This window comes from Schistocerca serialis, chromosome 8, assembly GCF_023864345.2.
Source record: "Schistocerca serialis cubense isolate TAMUIC-IGC-003099 chromosome 8, iqSchSeri2.2, whole genome shotgun sequence".
NCBI classification, from domain to species: domain Eukaryota; kingdom Metazoa; phylum Arthropoda; class Insecta; order Orthoptera; family Acrididae; genus Schistocerca; species Schistocerca serialis.
Window position 1 is genome coordinate 284926902 of NC_064645.1, and position 13775 is coordinate 284940676.

Consider the following 13775-nt stretch of genomic DNA (forward strand, 5'->3'; position numbering starts at 1 on the left):
TTTTGTAGGACAACACTAATTAAAAGTAGGGACAGACTGGTAGGTTTCAGCAATAAGCTATTATAGCACTACAGGTAACTGTAAAGGGTATAAATTGCAGAGAAAGGTAGAGATGGGAATACAACAAATAATGGAGGACTGCCAGTACAAGTGGAACAGTAAGTCAATCCGTCTGACACAGGAGAGGTTGCTGTCACGGACTGCTACATAGCAGCAAGAAGACAGATGACTTACAAATGAAGCAAAAGAAAAAAAAGAGCATTAAAAATAAATAGAAGCTAACAGCTTGAAAGAGTACTGTCAGCTGGGACCGTGTACTCCCCAAGAGCAAATCGGTTGTTGTGAGATTTTCTGTATTTAAAAACATTGCGCTGACACTCATTGACCTCTTTAATTTTCACAGACAATAATAATTACCCGGAATACACAAAAACACGAAATTTCTATTGCAACTCATGCCAGTTCATAATTATTTCACTACACTTGTATTACAGTACTAGACAGTTGACTTTACAAAGTTTTCATTTCGTCTCTAGCGCGTTTGTATCATAGTGCAACGCCATTTACTTTACTTTACAGTTGTATTTTGGCTTTTCTAATAAGTTTCGCTAGAAGTTATCCCTTATAAGCCTCGCTTATGACTAGTCAATTAACAGTTGATGATGATGTCCACTGCTGTCCTGTTTTAGAATTCACCTGTAATAATACATGAATTCAACTGTGGGGCGAGATTAGATAAAATTATATAAATATCTATGACCGTGGAAATAAATTTGAATCGAAATTTAATATTCCATTCCTTGGGTGAAGATAGGACAGATTATGGCTGTAGATCAATTATGCGTTCTTTGAGAAAGAAGAAACTGCAAGTTAGTTTTTTAAGTGCTACTTTTTAGACGAATTTGCAAGAGTACCGGAGGCGATTTTCTTTGGTTGCAGCACACTAATTTGGTCTGCAAAAGCCTGTATTTTGCAGATTTCAGTTACTGTAATAGGTAAAAGTAAATACTATCAACAGAACAAAAGTATGAAGACAACGGACGTGCAGTGGGCAGACAGGAAATGTCGCACATACAACTACATAAAATCGAAATCGGTAAATACATAACATAATTGAGGGAAAATTAATGATCATCCAAAAATAGAACCTAAAATATTTACTTCATTTTACTTTCGTGTTATTCTTCATCAGTATTGGTACGTATAATTGTGCCCATAAGATTAAGTGGTGGAACTGACTGACTGATTTGGGAATACTAGTGAATTATTTATATATTTATTGAGAACCTAAATATACAGCACCATAGTAATATAAATTAGACTCGATCACGCCAACTGGCTACAATGACATTTACAAATGCAATGTTTCCAAGACCTAATACTAATACTGCACAAAATTATTAATAGAGACTCAGATTAAGTAAAATGTAAATGAATATAGCGTCGTGATTAAAACCACATCAGAATAACCGGCTACAACCCCAAGACTTGTGAATGGAATGCTTCCTAAAGAAAATTAACAAGAGCACAGATTATTAATAAAGACAGAGATTAGGCGAAATTTAACTAAATTTACATCATAATTAAAGCAACAACAATATATGAAAGTGAGCTGGTACAAGATAATTTCAGAAATATAGTGTCTAAAGGATCACACGTTTACCACAAATGCCGTAACATTTAAGAATGTTAACTTACCTTTTGAGGGACCATTGGCGTTTACCGCTCGAAAAGTTTCTAGTAAACGAACCTAAGTCTACATCGGCATACGCAAGGCCCGAGGGAATACCATAGAAACTAACCCTGAAACTAATCCGTGTAGTAAACAGAAAACAAACATGTGTGGTTTTATCAATATCATTACCTACTTACGATGCGCATTAGCAGTATAACCAAATCACTTATCTTAACATAAAAATATCTTACAAACTGACAGTCCAAATGATAATAAACAGTTGATACAAAAGCTGCATCCTATACAGCAAATATAGTGAACTGTGGGCATCTGTCTTACATCATCGGTTGTTAACACATTCTAGCTGTGAGCCCTGTACGGCCAGTTGCTAGATAATGTCAGTTTTAGCAAACACCAGGTTGCAGTTCCTGTTAACCATATCCTGCTGCTTGGACAGCTCGTCAAAATGAGGCACTTCATGTGTTTGACATGCAAGGAGCACCAACACATTGCAATCAATATCCATAAGCCACATGTTACAGTACCTGAAGTGTGTTCAGCTCATAATAACTGCCATGCATATAGGAAACCTAATATAGACACGCCCAGTCTAAATTTGTGGCGAAATTTCTGCCGGCTGTCCTCAAGCACCATCAAAATTCGTCGCTTAGTTTACAGTCCTCTCTCGCAGCCCTCTGCAGCTGTAGATATACGATCAGTCATTAGTTACACTAATTACAATCCACTGCACTTGATGTTATTTTCGTAATTCTTGTTGTCGGTTCTTCTACATCACACATTCTTTTCTTACATGTCAACGCGCCACAATCCCAACAAATTACTTTACATGAGGAACCTTTCCATATGATTTGAATTAATTTTGCTTCCGTGTACTTTACTATTAGAGTCCTACCCCTTCTAATCCCCAGCTAAATCCTTACTCTCCCGGTCTCTTCCCGTTATGGCCTGGCTGTCAGTGTATCAATCCACAAATTCCGCTGCCTGGATATCCTGGACAAATTCATCTAATCGTGTCAACGTTTAGGGACCTAACAAAACACTGCTGTCGGCCTATTCCAAGTGCTTAGCCAACCCAAAATATGACTTGGCACCTGTTCTTTGGTATACATCAGTTCCAAGGCAAACACGGTCCTTTTAACTAGTTCTGAACGTAAATAAATGTAACATACTGCTCAGAAAAGAAATACACTAATGAGCTACTAGACTGTTGATGAGAAACCGCTGGAAGCAATATCTACCATAAAATAACGAAGAATAACTATCCAGAGTTCCCTTAAGTAGAATGATCTCGTAAGACCAGCTGTGACAAAAGCAGATGCCACACTAAGCTTCATAGAAATAATTTGAAGGAAATGTAGCTCATCCAGTAAAGAAGTGGCTTACAAGGCAATAGTTCAACCGAGTCTTCAGTGGTGCTCGTCAATGTGGGATCCTTACCAGGTAGGAGTGACAGTAGAGATATAGAAGACCCAGCAAAGAACCGCGCGTTTCGTGATTAGATCATTTACTCAGAACCATAGCGTACCCGAGATGTTCAACAAACTCCGCTGGCAGACGTTACAAGACAGGTGTTGTGCCTCACGGAGAAGTTAACTTTTGACGAATCAAATGGTTCAAATGGCTCTGAGCACTATGGGACTCAACTGCTGAGGTTATTAGTCCCCTAGAACTTAGAACTAGTTAAACCTAACTAACCTAAGGACATCACAAACATCCATGCCCGAGGCAGGATTCGAACCTGCGACCGTAGCGGTCTTGCGGTTCCAGACTGCAGCGCCTTTAACCGCACGGCCACTTCGGCCGGCTTTTGACGAATCGGGAGAACACATCCTCCTACAAACGTGTCACGTGATGAGCTCGACGAGGAAATTTTATATGTAAGAGCGAATTCAGTTGCTTACCGACAATCATTATTCCCACACGCCATGCGCGAGTGGAACGATGTAGGGACATCAGATGAGATACTGTAGCATCGATACTGCTCTTATTGTGGTGAAACGTCCTGTAATAGAGACACCTGCAATCGTGCTGTTTCGGAAAGAACTGCAAGCCAGACGTAGGCCATAGATATTTGAGGAATAATTTGATTTACTTATAACTGTGTGAAATTTATTCATATATGCAGCTGATACACCACACAAATAAACGAACTTCATTTGAACGTGTCACAAGTCACCGTATCTGTTATGGGCTGGTGCCCATTAAATAACACATTATTGACGATGCAACAACCACAGGATGTTCTTTCTATGCGTAATAAGTTTGACAGCATTGAGCTCTCCTTTACATTTAACCGCAACCGAGGAGGATGGCACAGGTGTAGTTTTTCAGAGGTTTCTTTAAAGTTCTTGTGGCAAGTCTCAGTATGGTTGCTTGGGAGGGGAATGACCGATTTAGTTCCCCATTCTTCCACTATCTAACCATTTGTCCCATCTCTGACAACGTCGTTGTCAGTCCGTTAAACATTATTCTTCTTTCCACCGTTTATGGAAGTTAACCACAGTCTGCCGGCTGAACGTAATAATAATCCGCAGAAACGTCACAGCTTGACTACAGTAACCAATTCCAATTCGATGTAACGTTAAATTGTCATCAACAAATGAAGGAAGATAGACAAGTTAGGAGAACACCAGTATGAGATTATAGGCATACTCTTTGCACTTGTATTCTAGCTTTTCATCCATATTTGTCTGAACGTACATTATATTAGCATAATTACCAACGAAAAACTCGTGAAATAGATAAAGTATTCAGTAACAACGAACAACTGTCTAGTTTCCACTTAACTGCGTCCACAGTCCTGTAATATTCTAGAAATTGCATGAAATGCTACGTTATCTTTTTCCCGGTCTCCGTGATTTAGACGTACTTTCCCAGTAAGTTTTGGCCCAAGATAAGGTCTATAGCTAATATTAAATTTTTTCCCTTGTGCTAGTCTGCTTCTTGTATCCTCCTAGTGTTTTACCTCATGTGTTACCTTGGTCGAAATGTATCAACTCCTTTACTTCAGTTACAAAATTTCTGCTCCGCGTTAAGAATTTCCCCTTTCTTCGGTCTACTCTCAGTCCCTATTCTTGTTAGATTCAGCAGGTCCCGTAATTGTCCCTCATTCCAATCAGGATAATAGTGCCATAAGTGAATACTTTCGTGGTTCACGTTTATGTCACTTCTGACCTTCCTTTTATATTCTTGTTATTTCTCCTCGATCCACATGCTGAGCAACAGAACATTATTGTTGTCTCACACCGCCTTGAAAAGGCTGCATTGGAATTCTGCTAAAGTGCTTAGGATATCTTGGTCAGTGACTGGATTCAGCCACTTGTTCCATAGATCAAATTAATGACAAACGTTACGGCGAGGAACGTGTCAACAAACATACAACTTTTACGTACAACTAAGTAAACTATAATACTTATACGTCAGTATACTCCCAATTACTTTTTAAATAAGTAATTAGTTATGTTCAAAAATTCTTCTAGGTATAGGTGTTCCTGTTAAGTAGAAATCTTCTTAACCCCTATATGAAGCATTTCTGCTCACTGTCAGACATCTTATTTCCATGGGTAGAAGGTCAGAGAATTTTATAGTCCCATATTTCACCCATTTCCGTCCCAAATGTAGATACTTTAAAGGGTAATGCAGATCATTTCTCCTTCTTGTGTTGTTACTCATAGACATTACCTGTGGAATATATTACCCAAGAGGACGCCATCATCATTTAACGATACATCAGAGATCGGGAAAATTTATGGCTGTATTTTCACCTTGCCTTCAGCCATTCGCAGAACCTGCAAAGTAAGGCCGTTTTGGTTGATGTTATAAGGACAGATTAGTCAATCATCCAGATTGTTGCCCCTGCAACTACTGAAAAGGCTACCACCCCTGTTCAGGAACCACATTTTTGTCTGGCCCCTCAGCAATAACCATCCGTTGTGGTTGCACCTACGGTACGGCTCGGCTATCTGTATCGCTGAGGCTTGCAAGTCCGATCACCTTAACGGTTCCTAAATCAAACCTGCTGACAAAAATAGTGTAAAGAGAAATGGAGCGAAAAACTAAGGAGTCTTAGATAATGATCAGTTTGGCTTTATACAAACTAGAGGCTCTAGACAGACGGTTTGACGTCGCACGTGCTAACGGAGTTCCTTTTTTTCTGTGTTCATTAGCCTTCTGACTGGTTTGATGAGGCACACCACGGCTTCCCATCCTGTGCCAATCTCTTACATTCAGAGTAGCACTTCCACCCATTTACCTCAATTATTTGTCACATATATTGAAGGCTCTATCATCCCTACAATACGTATCCATCACAGTTCCCTCTATAATCATAGAAGCTACTCCCTGACGTTTTAACACGTCCTGCCGTCCTGTCCCTTCTTATATGATGTATAAATGAAGGGAGTAGTAACGGCATAGCGGAACCAACTGCGGTTTGTCTGGGAGAAAGAGGTAGCTACGTGATGTCAGCATCCACCAGCTCCAACCTACAGCAGTCGTTACCATTGTTTTGATTGTTCTGCTTTCTGAGCTATGTGCTGTGGTTGTGGACGTAAATTATTAATATGGTTGTACAAGTGTTCATATTGTAATTTTGTCTTATGAACTGTTTTGGAATTGAGAGGGAGGTGATTGTTTGAAACATTTTTGGTTTATGTAATTGCATAGGGAAAGCGCCCAGTGGACAGTTCTATTAGTGAATGTTCGTATCACAGATAAAGACGAAAAACACTGGAATTTCGTGGCATGTGAGCTTCCTACATAACACTGAAGAAACACAGAAAAATAGATCGTTAAGAATTTTAACTAAAGTTCAGTCTTGATAACAACACTTATGTCTCAATAACATAGGTGACTGGTTTCGGTTATATGTATATAACCATCTTCATACTTATGGCTTCCTTGGAGGATGGTAGGCAGCTGAGGAGAGCTCCGCCTACCGTCCTCCAAGGAAGCCATGAGTCTGAAGATGGTTATATAAATATAACTGAAACCGGTCACCTATGTTATTTAGACATAAGTGTTGTGATCAATTCTGCAATTTAGTTAAAGTATAATTCATTATTGATCACTGTTCCAAAAATATTTACCAAGATTGTAAAATAGACTTACTGAGGGCGTTCAGTATGTCGCTGAACAGGAGTCTGGAGTCACTGTATAGGTCGAATATAAGTGGGCATGATCTGATAAAAGAAAAATCTGACCAACAAGAAACTTTAATTTAAAAATTGTTTCTGAAATAACTTACCAAAATCGCTTGTAATTTTGGAAGTACAAAGGTATTTGTGGTATATTAACTCATGCAAAAACGAATGAGATGTAGTGCACTGGGTTTAAAAGGAACTCGTTGTTCTCTTTCTATTATTTTCGTATGTATAAAAGTTTGTGTTTTCTTTCTAGTGTTGGTCAAATGCAAAAGTAGTCAATATTTGTAATGGGGGCTAAGAATTTGATAGTTTATCTGACATGTACTAGGTTAAGTCACTCACAGCTTACCTGAATGCGTTAAATGGTTCTCATTTTACATAATTAAAAGAACTGAAGTTGTGGTGGAATAACAGAGAACAAAGAGAGATAGAGTTGACCGTGTTTTTTTGCAAGTACCTGTAATTTGACACACACTTCTAGCCACTGCGTAAGGCATGTCTGAGTGAACAGCGATGACAATGAGGAGGAGCTTTAACATAAAGTTTGTTGCTTTCATTAACATTCCTCCATTAGCCGTGCTATATAGTTGCATATTGCTGAACCTATTCGTACTTAAAGGACATGTATAAATTCTCTAGCCGACTTCAAGTTTAGGAACAGTACTGCTCATTAACAGTTATACTACAAACTGTCATTGTACAGATTGTTACATAGTTTTATCTTCTGCACTAAATGCATTTAAGTGCGAAGACCTTTTTTTGTTTGCGGACACTTCGGTGTACGTCTCATCTATGTCGCTAAGTTTAGGGGCTGTGTGAGAAGATTGCTAACCTGCAGAAGTGCCAGTGATCTATGATACAAGATAATGTAAAACAGGTGTCATTACACATTTGTTAATCATATTAAAACACATAATTATTGTTCTAATAGGTGCATTTTTCAGTTATTGTTGCTGGCGCTGTTATTGTTAAGGCGGTTCTAAATTCAGCTCACAAGAGCTTTATGTTGCATTTGGAGTGAATTTCTGTCACAAATTAAATGTACCACAATGCATAGTACTTAAGTACCCACTTAGAGGCATATATTTAATTTTTTAACCTTAACAACTACTATTATTAGCTAAGTACATTTTATGAAAAAAAGGGATGGTAGACAAAACACTGTTTTTCTTTCCTCGCCAATTTTACAGATATTAACATTATTGAGTATGTTATCCGGCCACCTAATTTTGGATATTCGAGGAACTATCATCCCTACAATACTTATCCATCACAGCTCCCTATAAAATCCATTGATTCTCTTCTTTTCTTGTTTTCCCATGACTTGCTTCTATATAAGGCTGTGTTCCATAGATATATTGTCAGAACATTCCTATTTAATTTATGCCCGATGTTTGATAGTTGTTTTTCTAATGTGCTTCTTATACCCTCCTTGCTTTGTCTGTCATGTGTCTTCTCTAAAACAAGAGAGATCTTTCTTTTCATCCAGCACTTGGTCAGTAATTCTTTTTCGGTAATATTATTTTTGCTAGACTTCGTTACCTTGTCTTTTTTCACTTTACTCTCTATCCATGTTTTATAGTCATTAGACCATTAATTGCATCAACATGTTTTTTAAGTCTTCTTTACTTTCACTAACAACATCAAGTCGTCAGGAAATCTTATTATTAACATCCTTTCACCTTAGATTTTAATTCCACTCCTAAAACATTCTTTTATTTCCGTCAGGGCTCCTTCAGTGTATACACTGCACTGCAGTCGCAAAAGACAGCATACCTCTCTTACACCATTTTTAAGCTGGGCACTCCTTGATTTTCTGTTCTTATGTTTCACTTTTGGTTCTTGTACATATTGTACATTACTAGCTATAGTTTATCCCTGAGTACACTGCAGGAAATAGTGCAACCAGCCACATTTTCTCTTAGAAATGATTTTATTGTACCTTTACTAGTTTCGGACCTGAGCCCGTCTTCACACGGTAGCGTTGATTTCTCGGCAAATTTTACATTTCTATCCTAAAATCTTCCAAAAGTTTTTGTGAATACGTAGTTTACAAAATGTTTTATTTTTATATCCTAAAATGTGAAATATATATATGAGTACATAGTGTACACAAGATTATACATTGTATACAAACTTTATACTTTGTCCTTACTTAATGTAAAGCTCCCCTTTACGTATTATACGAGGGAGGTTGGATTCTCTTTTTCAATCCATACTGATACATGAGCTAAACTAAATAAAAGAAGGCCGATACATTTGTTTACATTGGTTGCTGATCAGATGTGCCAAAGTACGTGACTTGCGCACAGCAGTCTTCTGGAGACATTTCCATGATACATTTTAGTACAGATCATTGGACAACTACAATAAAATAGCTTTAAGAATAGCTGTGAGAACTTTCCATACAGCTCACAAAAACATACTAATGCTTTTAAGGGGCTAGGACGTCAAACGGGCCGACTTGGAGCAGGAGAGGCACTACAGGACATTTTAATTTCCACTGTCTATACTTTTACAAACAAATTCATAAAACTTTGTCAGCATGACCAGGAAGGATTCAGAATTCACACTCATAGCAGTGGAAGTTCAAAAACATAACGAAGTAATTTTTTTTGCATGTGAAATTTCATCATTTTTTTCACTTACTAATGGCAGCATTTGTTGCTATAGGTACACTTTTCTTCATAAGTAAGAGAGATGGTTCGATGAATTTTGCACAGCATACAAACCATACTTAAAGGTGTATGAAACTCTAGAATTTTTCAATTCTATTAAAAGTGTGTAAAAATTGAGGTAATTAACTACAAAATTTGTGTTTTTTCTAAACATGAAATTTAAAATACAACAGATCACTCGTTTTTACATGAATTCCATAAACTCTAGAGTTTCATACAGCTGTAAGTATGGTATGTAAGCTGTGCAAAATTCATCGAAGAATCTCTCTAACTTATGAAGAAAAGTGTACCTATAGCGACAAATCCAGCCATTAGGAAGTGAAAAAAAATGATGAAATTTCACACATAAAAAAATTATTTTGTTATGTTTTTGAACTTCCATTGTAATGAGTGTGAATCCGGAATCCTTCCTGGTAATTCTGACAAAGTTTTATGAATTTATTTTTAAAAGTGTAGACACTGGAAATTGAAATGTCCTGTGATGCCTGTCCTGATCCAAGTCGGCCCGTTTGATGTCCTACTCGCCTTAACCAATTTGATAGACAAAAAATAGCTAACCACATGTGTCTTGATAGATACAGACTAAGTAACATCCAAAATAGCCTATCTGCAATCTACACAGAAATCCATGATAAAGAAATGATTGATCTACTAGTACAACTTCAAATAAAATTACACTAATAAAAATCTCCTGAAACCATATTAAGTGAGCATCGGAGATTAGTGGCTACAGTTTTTCAGTAATTTTAAAAGTTTTTTTTTTCATAAGGAAACAAATATTTTCTTTTGCAACCATCTGATAACATATAGCCAATTTGACATAGTCAACAAATATTTGTACTAAAATAATTTGCATGTATAATTACTAACATAACGGTGTTGTATCTGTTTCGAAGTAATGACACCTATATATTGCTAGGTATGCAGCATCTTTACTTTTGAAATTCTTTGACTTGTTTTGACGTGTGTTTACAACTGAGCTTTAGAGTGGTAAGTGCATATATAATCTGAAACAAATAAAAAGCGATCCATCACTAAGGAATTGTTCGAAATCTACGGAAATTGGTAGATGTTATGTGCATGTAAAGACGAACATATGATTACAGTTACAGAAAAACTGGATTATTTATTCAAGAGGTTTCTCTCCTAAACTATGTAAGTTGTTGCTTGCAGGGTTCACAGATGACTCGGAGGTTGTGGTAGAGAGCATTTTATTAATTACACAAATTCACGATGACTTATCTCGAGAACAACAAATGAAAGATCTTTCCTAATTGCTTAACATGATAAACATGAACTTTTCTAGCGTCATAACGGATCCGTGGGAGGAGTCATCCCGTATGGCTGCTCGGTGGCGTTCGATGAGGTACTGTGCAGCACGGAGTAGATTAGCAGCACGATGACGGTGCGAGCCTGAGAGGAGCTTCGAGGCTTGTTTCAGCGATTGCACTATGGGAAATGGAAGTCGAACTGGAATTAGCTTGCTGGAGGCTGTGCCTGGCCTTGAGCCTATGAACACAGCAGGCCGAAACAAACCCATGCCCACGTGATGTGCGGACGTTGTATGTTCTTCGACAGCAGCACCGTCTGTTTCCTGTTGTCCGCGCTCCTCGGAAGCGTTGCTTCTGCCCCTGGTGGAACCTGGAATAAAACCCGTAAAAATATACTGTGTGTGTACAGTACTGGGTCGTGTTATGTGACGACCGTCTTGATTGAATACACTGTCGCCCGAGAGACACTTCCGGGAAACGGGTAGGCAACTCCGCACGGTAGAGACGTCGGACTGGCAGCTGACATATGCGACCTACTGTCAATATACAACAAAGGCAAAGCGTTTTCCAAACTGAGCATGTCAATGACGTGATCGTCCACTTCCGGCCCTTATGCAGGCAGTTATTTGGGTTGGCACGGATTGACAGAACTGTCGGATGTATTCCATATGTCGTGTCAAATTCTGTCCAATCGGCGCGTTAGTTCGCAAAAATCCCTAGCTAGTTGGAGGGCCCTGCCCACAATTCCCCTAACCGTTTCAGTTGGGGTGAAGTACGGTGATCTTGTTGGCCAAAGTAGGTTCAAATGGCTCTGAGCAATATGGGACTTAACATCGGAGGTCATCAGTCCCATAGAACTTATAACTACTTAAACCTAACTAACTTAAGGACATCATACACATCCATGCCCGAGGCAGGATTCGAACCTGCGACCGTAGCGGTCTCGCGGTTACAGACTGTGGTGCCTAGAACCGCTCGGCCACCCCGGCCGGCGTCAAAGTAGGGTTTAACAGTCACGAAGACAAGCAGTTGAAACTCTCGCCTTGTACGGGAGAGTAATATGTTCTGAAATGTAAGCTCAGGATGGCTTGAATGGCAGGCCACAATACGGAACGTAGAATATCACCGACGTACCGCTGTGCTGTAGGGGCGTCGCGCGTGACAACCAGAGGGGTTTCACTGCAAAATGAGATTGCAACCCCATACCATCATTATTGGTTGGGCCGTATGGCGGATAATAGACCAGATGGTATCTCAACGCTGCCTGGAATGCCTCCAGACAGGTCTCTCCTGGTGATCGGGGCTCAGTTACATTGCGTGTCTCACTCATCACTGAAGACAATTTGCCACAGTCGGTGAGGTTACAAGCCGAACGTCCGAGACACTACTGCAGATGGGCTTGTTGCTGTGCCATGAGTTCAGTCCCCTCTCTGTAAACTGCTTGTTAGTGGTCCTTGCTGTCACTGAATCACCAGTTGCATGTCGCATCGATGATAATGTTGTAACCGGGGCTCTGAGTGTCTGTTTGGTGATTGCTCGTACCTCACATCCTGTCATTTCGCTAGGTCGACCACTTCGGTCTTGATGCTATGTTCTGCCAGGTTTCAGCCTTGTTGAATAGTAGCATCGTCCCTATTCAACTGTCGAGCGATTTACCGATTATTCCAACTGGCTTCATTGAGCCCAACTAAAAGTCCTATCTTAAATATTGGCATTTGCGTTTACGGGTCATGTGACTGTCTGCGAGGCATAGTTACTGTTTGAGTACACGGATTGAAACTCGCAAAGACTTTATGTCCTGATGTCGACATATTCCCTTACAACACTCTCTTGCTATGACACAAACCAGTGTTACTCTCTGGGAGGATTTTGAGTTTTGACCGTGGATATAGGGAATCGGACAGTAATTTTAAATATATTGCAATTTATAGAAAAATTAAACAGGCTTTACTTTGGGGATAATGAAAGTAGAAAGGTTCATACGAATGAAAAAATAAACGATTTCCAACCCAATTAGGCACATTAATTTGAAATATTATGTTTAAGAAAATAGAATATTAGTTGTTGAAGTGACTTTCATTAAGATTCCCTTTGAATAGCACACTGGATACACACGAATACAGGGCTATCGAAGTTGTGGGTAGCAGTAGTTACCATTGACGCAAAACCACTGATCATAGAAAGCAAAATTATACCCAACTGATAATAATAACAGTTACAATCACGATCATTACGTGACTCGGTACTGAGATGTTAATGCAATAAGCACCGAACTAAAGTAGGACATGGAGGGGCTTCTGACTTGACTGACATATAATACCACAAATAAAATTAAATAATACTACAATTACACCGTTTATGTTTCCATTTATAAAAACGTATCACATTTCTTTAGTAGCAATAATACTCCAATTATCTTTCTAATATGAGAAGAATATAGTGGGGACCCATAAATTGATACTGTCTCACTAGCCAAACTCTATGATTATTTCAGTAACAAAATTCAGTTCTTCTAAATTCAATTCCTAGCCTCACTTGGAATACTTTATGTTTTCACCATTCGAAGCAAATTTCTCAACACTGAGCTCGATTAACCTCAAAAATAAATAAATAAATAAATCTTCATGATGGCAATCAAGGCTAAATTATGTTTCAAATAACTTTATACTTATGTCCCCTTTTCATCACTTGTGAAGCAGGTAATGTAGACAGCAACACTTACACAGTCTGGCACTGAACTTCAGCACATTTAATACACAGAAGTAAATCACTAGCTTGTTAGAAACAGGATACTTGGTTTTCTGAACGCTTAGGAGGGAATTCTGCATCGGTTCATGATTGGGATAAAAGTTATCTTTCCAAACACAGGTTTATAGCGCTTGGATTATTATTGGAAACACTCACACAACTTAAATGGCCCATGCTCTGATACATATCTGTGTGCATGAAGTTGGTGGAGCGGTGGCGAAGTAGTGGTGGCAAGCGA